The following is a 9874-nucleotide window of genomic DNA, read 5'->3' as shown; positions in this document are numbered from 1 at the left end:
GACTAGCATACTCCAATTATAAATGAAAAGAAGCTGAAATGTTTAGGTTCCCTCCTTACAATGAAGAGATGAATAATTCTCATATGTGTTTTATGATAAGATGTGACTCCTACTTGAGCCTGGCCATTAATCTTAAGCCAAGAGACACACCTCCAGGAAGTGTCAAATCACTGGCTCCAAATCAAATTCTATCAAATATTCCCCCATGTAATCAGCTGTCGTCCTCAGTAACAAGTAGGAGACAATGCCCTACTTTCACTTTATTTCTGCTGGAAAGCACCAGCCCCAGAGTCTGGCTAAGATTCAAGGACATAATAGGGAGTCTGGTTTGTATAAAATAAAGAGATAAAATTCCTGCCTTGTTTCCTCCCATTCATTCCTCCCAACTTGTCCTCTAGCGTACCCTTATTCCTCTCCTAGGACAATGATGTTTGCTAGGATGCCTCACCTGAGTGTCCTGTCTCGCATCATTCAGTCTTATTATCATCCTTGTGTCAATGGGGTCGTGCAGAGGCTTCAGCTGCTTCGAGAGAGGAGTGAGTCTACAGAGGTAGCTCTTCTCTTGAGAATTCTAATTAACCTATTATCCTGAACTATCTTTCTATGTGGTTATTGGGTGTGACCATAGATGCTGATCAGCTCTTTATGTACTCGGTATAGTTCTTATTTCTTTTTTTTTAAAGGGAGGGTTACTCTCAGTTCCCTACATCTTGTATTTTCTCTTTTTTTTAAATTTCCTCTTAAACAGATAAATATATAGCCATAATTTTTGGTTAGATGTGCTTAACACATGAAACAGAACATCTCTGTATATCTGAAGAGAAATAAAAACTCATATTTTATAACTAAATATCTACCCATGTATGTGTGTTAACCAGAATCACCATTATTATTTTTTTCATTTGGGAAGAGAACAAACATTCTATGAAGTTCTCTTTACTGAAGATTGAAAATGCATGAATAATTAAGAAGGATAGGCACTATTGTTTGATGGTTTTAATGTAATATCTCTTAGATTCCTGTAACAAACTAGATAATTTGCCAAAGTCCCTTTCTGCCTCCCTCCCTCCATCCCTACCCTCCCTTCCTTCCTTTCTTTCTTTCTTTCTTTCTCTCTCTCTCTCTCTCTCTTTCTTTCTTTCTTTCTCTTCTTTCATTTAAATTTATTTATTTAAATTCAAGTTAACATACAGTGTAGTATTGATTTTAGGAGTAGAACCCAGTGATTCGTTACATATAACACCCAGTGTTCATCCCAACAAGTGCCCTCCTTAATGCCCATCACCCATTTAACCCATTCCCACCCACTTCCCCTCCAGCAACCCTCAGTTTGTTTCCTGTATTTAATGGTCTCTTATGGTTTGCCTCTCTCTCTGCTTTTATCTTATTTTTCCTTCCCTTCCCCTATGTTTATCTGTTGTGTTTCTTAAATTCCACATATGAGTGAAATCATATGATATTTGTCTTTTTCTGACTGACTTATTTCAATTAGCACAAAACGCTCTAGTTCCATCCACGTTCTTGCAAATGTCAAGATTTCATTCTTTTGGATCACCGAGTAATATTCCATGATATATATATATATATATATATATATATATATATATATACATATATATACATATATGTATATATATCACTCTTCTTTATCCATTCATCAGTCGATGGACATTTGGTCTCTTTCCATAATTTGGTATTGTTGATAGTGCTGCTGCTGCTCCATAATTTGGAGTGCGTGTGCCCCTTCAAATCAGCATTTTGGTATCATTTAGATAAATACTTAGCAATACAATTGCTGGGTCATGGGGCAGTTGTATTTTTAATTTTTTGAGGAAACTCCATACTGTTTTCCAGAGTGGCTGCACCAGTTTGCATTCCCACCGACAGTGCAAAAGAGTTCTCCTTTCTGCATCTTTGCCGACATCCGTTGTCTGAGTTGTTAATGTTAGCCATTCTAACAGGTGTGAGGTGGTATCTCATTGTGGTTTTGATTTGTATTTCCCTGATTATGAGTGATGTTGAGCATCTTTTCATGGGTCTGTTAGCCATCCGGATGTCTTCTTTGGAAAAGTGTCTATTCATGTCTTCTGCTCATTTCTTCACTGGATTATTTGTTTTTTTGGGTGTAGAATTTGGTAAGTTTTTTATAAATTTTTGGTATTAACCCTATATCTGATGTGTCATTTGCAAGTATCTTCTCCCTTTCTGTTGGTTGCCTGTTAGTTTTGTTGATTGTTTCCTTTGCAGTGCAGAAGCTTTCTGACTTGATGAGGTACCAATAGTTCATTTTTGCTTTTGATTCCCTTGCTTCTGGAGACATAGACATATCAAGTGAGAAGTTGTGGCTGAGGTCAAAGAAGTTGCTGCCTGTTTCCTCCTGTAGGATTTTGATGGTTTCCTGTCTCACATGTAGGTCTTTCATCCATTTTGAATTTATTTTGTGTATGGTTTAAGAAAGGGGTCCAGGTTTACTCTTCTGCACGTTGCTGTCCAGTTTTCCCAGAAGTATTTGCTGAAGTGACTGTCTTTTTTCCATTGGATACTCTTTCCTGCTTTGTTGAATATTAGTTAGCCATACGTTTGTGGGTCCATTTCTGGGTTCTCTCTTCTGTTCCACTGATCTATGTGTGTGTTTTTTTGTGCCAGTACCATACTGTCTTGATGGTTATAACTTTGTAATGCAGCTTGAAGTCTGGAATTGTTATGTCTTCAGCTCTTGTCTTCTTTTTCATCACTTTGGCTATTTGGGGTCTTTTGTGGTTCCATACATTTTCAGGATTGTTTGTTCTAGATCTGTGAAGAATGCTGGTATTATTTGATAGGGATGCATTAAATATCTAGATTGCTTTGGGTAGTATAGACATTTTAACAATATTTGTTCTTCTAATTCATGAGCATGAATGTTTTTCCATTTGTTTGTGTCTTCAATTTCTTTCATAAGCTTTCTATGGTTTTCAGTTTACAGATTGTTTACCTCTGGTTAGGTTTATTCCTAGGTATTTTATGGGTTTTGGTGCAAATGTAAATGGGATTGATTCCTTGATTTCTCTTTCTGCTGTTTAGTTATTGGTGTATAGAAATGCAACCAATTTCTGTATGTTGATTTTATATCCTGCAACTGCTGAATTCATGTATCAGTCTACGAGGTTTTTGGTGGAGTCTTTTGGGTTTTCCATGTAGAAAACCTGTGAAGAGTGAAAGTTTGACTTCTTCCTCACCAATTTGTATGACTTTTATTTCTTTTTGTTGTGTGATTGCTGAGGCTAGGACTTCTAGTACTATGTTGAACAACAGTGGTGAGAGTGGACATCCCTGTCATGTTCCTAACCTTAGGGAGAAAACCCTCAGTTTTTCCCCATTGAGGAGATTAGCTGTGGGTCTTTCATATATGACCTATATGATATTGAGGTATGTTCCTTCCATCCCTACTTTCTTGAGGGTTTTTATCAAGAAATGATGCTGCATTTTGTCAAATGCTTTTTCTGCATCAATTGAGAGGATCATATGTTTCTTATCCTTTCTTTTATTAATGTGGTGTATCATGTTGATTGATTTGTGAATATTGAGTTAGCCCTGCAGCCCAGCTGTAAATCCCATTTGATCATGGCAAGTAATTCTTTTAACATTTATTTATTTTTGGGACAGAGAGAGACAGCATGAACGGGGGAGGGGCAGAGAGAGAGGGAGACACAGAATCGGAAACAGGCTCCAGGCTCTGAGCCATCAGCCCAGAGCCCGACGCGGGGCTCGAACTCACAAACTGTGAGATCGTGACCTGAGCTGAAATCGGACGCTTAACCGACTGAGCCACCCAGGTGCCCCCAAGTAATTCTTTTAATATACTGTTGAATTCTAATTACTAGTATCTTGTTGAGAATTTTTATATCCATGTTTATCAGGGATATTGGCTTATAATGCTCCTTTTTAGTGGGGTCTTTGTCTGGCATTGGAATCACGGTAATGGTGGCTTCACAGAAAAAGTTTGGAAGCTTTCCTTCTATTTCTATTTTTTGAAACTGTTTGAGAAGAATAGATATTAACCCTTCTTTAAATGTCTGGTAGAATTCCCCTGGGAATCCATCTGGCCCAAGACCCTTGTTTGTTGGGAGATTTTTGATAACTGAATCAATTTCTTTGCTGGTTATGTGTCTGTTCAAATTTTCTATTTCTTCGTGTTTCAGTTTTGATAGTGCATGAGTTTCTAGGAATTTGTCCATTTATTCTATATTGCCCAGTTTGTCGGCATATAATTTTTCACAGTATTCTCTTATAATTGTTTGTATTTCTGTGGTGTTGGTTGTGATCTCTCCTCTTTTATTCATGGTTTTATCTAGTTGGGTCCTCCCTCTTTTCTTTTTGAGAAGTCTGGCTAGGGGTTTATCAATTTGTTTATTCTTTCAAAGAATCAGCATTTAGTTTTTTGATCTTTTCCATTTTTTGTTGTTGTCATTGTTATTGTTGTTTCTATATCATTTATTTCTGCTCCAATCTCTATTATATCTGTTCTTCTGATGGCTTTAGGCTTTATTTGTTGCTCCTTTTCTAGCTCCTTTAGTTGTAAGCTCTATATTTGGGACCTTTCTTCCTTCTTGAGATAGGTTTGAATTGCAATGTACTTTCCTTTTAGGACTGCCTTTGCTGCATCCCAAAGGTTTTTGACTGTTGTGTTTTCATTTTCATTTGCTTCCACGTATTTTTATATTTCTTCTTTAATTTACTGTTTAACCCATTCTTTCTTTAGTAGGATGTTCTTAACCTCCATGTATTTGAGGGATTTCCAAAATTTTTCTTGTGGTTGATTTCAAGTTTCATAGTATTGTGACCTGAAAATATTCATCTTTGGTAGGTGTTGGGGGCTGATTTGTGTTCCAGTGTGTGATCTGTTCTGGAGAATGATCCATGTACACTGGAGAAGAATGTCTATTCTGCTGCTTTAGGATGAAATGTTCTAAATATATCTGTTAAGTCCATCTGGTCTAGTGTGCCATTCAAAGCCATTGTTTCCTTGTTGATTTTCTGCTTAGATGATCTGTCCATTGTTGTAGTGGGGTATTAAAGTCTCCTACCATTATGGTATTATTATCAATGAGTTTCTTTATGTTTTTTATTAATTGATTTATACATTTGGGTTCTTACAATTGGGGGCATAGATATTTACAATTGTTAGATCTTCCTGGTGGATAGATCCCTTAAATATGATATAATGCCCTTCATCTCTTGTTACAGTCTTTGTTTTAAAATCTACTTTGTCTGATATAAGTACAGCTACTCTGGCTTTCTTTTGACATCCATTAGCGTGATAGATGGTTCTCCATCCCCTCACTTTCAATCTGAAGGTGTCTTTAGGTCTAAAATGAGTCTCTTGTAGGCAGCATATAAATGGTTCTTGTTATTTTTTTTACCCATTTTGATAGCCTATGCCTTTTGATGGGAGAATTCAGTTCATATACATTCAGAGTGATTATTGAAAGATATGAATTTAGTGCCATTGTGTTACTCATAGAGTTGGTGTTTCTGGTGATGTTCTCTGATCCTTTGTAATCTTTCTTGCTTTGGTCTTCTTTTTTCCCTCCACTCAGAGAATCTCCCTTAAAATTTCTTGCAGGGCTAGTTTAGTGGTCATGAACTCCTTTAGTTTTTGTCTGTTTGGGAAAGTCTTTTTCTCTCCTTCTATTCTGAATGACAGCCTTTCTGGACAAAGAATTCTTGGCTGCATATTTTCCCACTCAGCACATTGAATATTTCTTGCCACTCTCTTCTGGCCAAGTTTCAGTGGACAGGTCTGCTGCTAACCTCATGTGTCTACCCTTGTAGGTTAAGGGCTCTTTGTCCCTGGCTGCTCTCACAATTCTCTTTATCTTTGTATCTTGCAAGGTTCACTATGATATGTCATGGTGTTAACCTATTTTTGTTGATTTTGAGGGGAGTTCTCTGTGCCTCTTGGACTTGAATTGCTATTTCCTTCCCCAGATTACAGAAATTCTCAGCTATAATTTGTTCAAATAAACCTTCTGCCCCTTTTTCCCATTCTTCTTCTTCTGGGACTCCTATGGTATGGATATTGTTTCATTTCATGGAATCACCACCTTTTCTTTTTTTTTTTTTTAATTTTTTTTTAGGTTATCTCTACACTCAACATGGTGCTCAAACTCACAGCCCCAAATTCAAAAGTTGTGTGCTCTACTGACTGAGCCAGCTGGGTGCCCCCCCCTTCACCTTTATAATGACACAAAAAAGATGCTGTTATGTTTCGCTTTTAAACAAGAAATCACGTAAGATCCCAGCACTGCTGCAAAGAAGGTTTCAGTATAATTTTATCAGACTAATTTACTTTAAGGTTTTTTTGGTGGCCTGAGGTTTCACAAAGGGAAACATAAAGTGCATACTTTTCTATATGTTATTAAAAGACATTTGAGAAGCTGATAGCATAAAACAGGTCAAGAGATAACAGGAGGACAAAAAATAAGTGGAAAAACGCTATAGGGAAAAGAAAGAGATAGGCAGGAACTTGCATGCTATTTTCAGTGATTATTTTGGTCTCAAAGATGATTACATTTCTTTAATAGGGGCTTCATAGGTCTTACTGAGTTCAGGACAGGGCAATTTATTCTAATGAGCAAGAAAGAAAAAAAAGAATAAAAATAACTGTTATTCAATCATTTGGGAGAGAAGGCCATATTTTCAGCTTCTCCATTTCTTGACGGACTATTATACATCAGATTTAATACATCAACTTGAGAATTGTAGTTATCTAAATCATTTTCATCTCTTGGCATATGGCATTTTGTTCTCTCCTCCTAAGTTCTTGCTCTAATTCTTTTTTTAAAATGCTTATTTATTTATTTTGAGACAGAGAGAGAGAAAGAGAGAGAGAGAGAATGTGCACATGAGTGAGGGAGGGGCAGAGAGAGGGGGAGATAGAGAATCCCTATTCTCCTTTCCAGGGTATATAGGTGGGTCAGTTGGTTAAGCGTCAGACTCTTGATTTGGGCTCAGGTCATGATCTCACAGTTTGTGAGTTTGAGCCCGGCATAGAGCTCTGTGCTAACAGTGCAGAGCCTACTTGGGATCCTCTCCCTCCCTGTCTCTTTGCCTCTTCCCCACTCCTGCTCTCTCTCTTTCTCTTTCAGAATAAATACACTTCAAAAAATTTCTCCTTTTTTTGCTAAAGGTTTTATGATACATTGTTATCATTAACCAGTCTTTTACATCACACTTAAATGGCCAGTTAATACAAACAGTTCTGGGAATGTCCTTCCACCACTCATTAAGACTGGGGTTGCAAGTATTACAGATAATATTCATTTAGTCCTCTGATCTTTCTGGGCAGATTTGGTGACCTTGCCAGCTCCAGCTGCCTTCTTGTCCACTGTTTTGTTGGCACCCATAAGTAACCATATGTCTCATGTCAAGAACAGCAAAACGGGCCAGGGGAGGATAGTCAAAGAAGCTCTCAACACTCATAGGCTTGCCAGGAACCATATCAATGATTGCAGCACCACCACATTTCAAGAACTTGGGATCACCTTCCAGCTGTTTTCCAGAATGACAATCGGTCTTCTCCTTCAGCTCAGTGAACCTGCAGGCAATGTGAGCTGTGTGTGACCGTTCAGCACAGGTGCATATCCAGCACTGATTTGGCTTGGATGGGTCAGGATAATCACCTGTGTTGTGAGGCCAGGTGCTTCTACTGGTGGGTCATTTTTGCTGTCACCAGCCACATTGCCACAATGAATGTCTTTGGCAGGTATGTTTTTGACATTGAAGCCCACATTGTCCCCAGGAAGAGTCTTACTCAAAGCTTCATGGTGCATTTCAACAGACTTTATGTTAGTTGTAACAGTGATTGGACCAAAGGTGACCACCATGCCAGATTTAAGAACACCAGTCTCCACTTGACCCACAGGGACAGTACCAATATCACCAGTTTTGTAGACATTCTGGAGAGGCAGATGCAAGGGCTTATCATTTGGGTGAGTTGGTGGCAGAATACAATCCAGAGCTTCAAGCAGTGTGGTTCCACTTGCATTGCCATCTTTACTAGTGACTTTCCATCCCTTGAACGAAGGCATGTTAGCACTTGGCTTGTGCTAAGTTGGAATGTTGTCACCGTTCCAACCAGAAACTGGCACAGATTCTACTGTGTAGGGGTTGTAGCTGATTTTCTTCATGTAGATGCTTACTTTCTTTTTTTAAAAATCTTTTAATTATTTAGTTTTGAGAGAGAGACAGAGAGAGAGAGAGAGAGAGAGAGAGACAGAGAGACAGAGAGAGGGAGGGGCAGAGAGAGAGGGAGACACAGTCTGAAGCAGGTTCCAGGCTCTGAGCTGTCAGCACAGAGCCCGAAGCGGGGCTCAAACTCATGAACCATGACATCATGACCTGAGTCAAAGTCAGACGCTTAACCGACAGAGCTACCCAGGCGCCCCACTTTCTTAATGATTTCCTTATATATTTTCTGGCTGTGAGGTGGCTCAGTGGAATCCGTTTTGTTAACACCAATGTAAGTTGTTTTACATCTGGTGTGTAAGCGGGGCCCCAACACGGCCCCATCATGGGCTCACAGTCTGCCCATTCTTGAGATGCATGCTTCCAATTCACCAACACCAGCAGCAACAGTCAGAACAGCACAATCAGCCTGGGATGTGCCTGTGATAATGTTTTTGATAAAGTCTATGTGTCCTCCGGCATCAATGATGGTCACATAATACTTGCTGGTCTTGAATTTCCACAGGGAGGTATCAGTGGTGATACCATGTTCCCGTTCAGCTTTCAGTTTACCCAACACCTAGCATACTTGAAGAAGCCCTTGCCCATCTCAGCAGCCTCTTCAAATTGTTTGATAGTTCCCCCTTTTTCTTGATCCCACCACATTTATAGATCAGACGACCAGAAGTGGTAGACTTGCCCAAATCTAAATGCCCAATGACGGCAATATTGATATGAGTCTTTTCCTTTCCCATTTTGGTTTGGGTTTAGTGGTGGTTTTCATGACACCTGTGCTGTGGCAAACCCATTGCAAAAAAGCACTTTGATTATTTTTAAACTTCCCACCTTCCCTTCTCTATGTGTTGACTTCGTTTTGGGGATGACTTGAGATAAGTCTGAAGCCACTTATGTTTAACTTTCACGAGAATCTGGCACTGAGTTTAACCTTTCTATATATTTGGAAGAACCTTCCAAGTATCGTCATAGGAGAAGACCTCATGCATCCTATGCCCCCTTGCTTACCATTTCTCCCTCACTTAATTGCTAATGCCTGACATTTTATTCTTTGGATTTCCTTCATTTGATATTAAAGTGCAGACACTCCTGGGAAGATCCAGTCACTCATACTTTATTCTGAAGGAGGCACAGGGGCTAGACTTTGATAAGGAGGCAGAGACTAACAAGAGAGCTCTGGGGATTGGTGCAGCTGTAATTGCCATAGTGATGGTAAAACAACTACTAAATGCACAGTCGGCTGTGCTGCTCACCTGCTCTGCAGACATAGAGTCACTTCACTCACCTGAATATCAGTGATCACGTGTAAAACATGGAGTAATAACGCTCGCCCGGTTTACCTAACAAGGTGACAGTGTATGTGTAATAAAAGACTTGCAAACTGTGAAGCGCTATGCAAGGTAAAGATATTAAGGGGCACAACTAAAGGGGAAAGGTAACATCTGTCTATGTCACAACGAAGGTGGGTCCTGGTGTCACTTTATAATCACATTCAGAGTTCTGACTATTAAAATGAACAGGATTCATAAATTGCCTTTGGTATATCATTGTGTTAAAGCCAACCATTGTTCTTTTCTCTTTGCTTTTCTTCTTCAGGCCAGTCCATCTAGGGAAGCTGAGAGAGGAGGGCTACCAAAGCAGAAGTCATCCT

At 39.1% G+C, this 9874-nt stretch overlaps 1 pseudogene; it reads right to left on the bottom strand.

The window, feature by feature from the left end:
- Positions 1-7257: 7257 nt before the first annotated feature.
- Positions 7258-9022, bottom strand: LOC112872157 (elongation factor 1-alpha 1-like; annotated as a pseudogene).
- Positions 9023-9874: the final 852 nt, after the last annotated feature.

This window comes from Puma concolor, chromosome C1 (assembly GCF_028749965.1).
Source record: "Puma concolor isolate L17-30 chromosome C1, mPumCon1.1.hap2, whole genome shotgun sequence".
NCBI lineage: Eukaryota > Metazoa > Chordata > Mammalia > Carnivora > Felidae > Puma > Puma concolor.
Note: the sequence above shows the minus strand (reverse complement) of the source record. Positions and strands in the feature narration are given on the sequence as shown.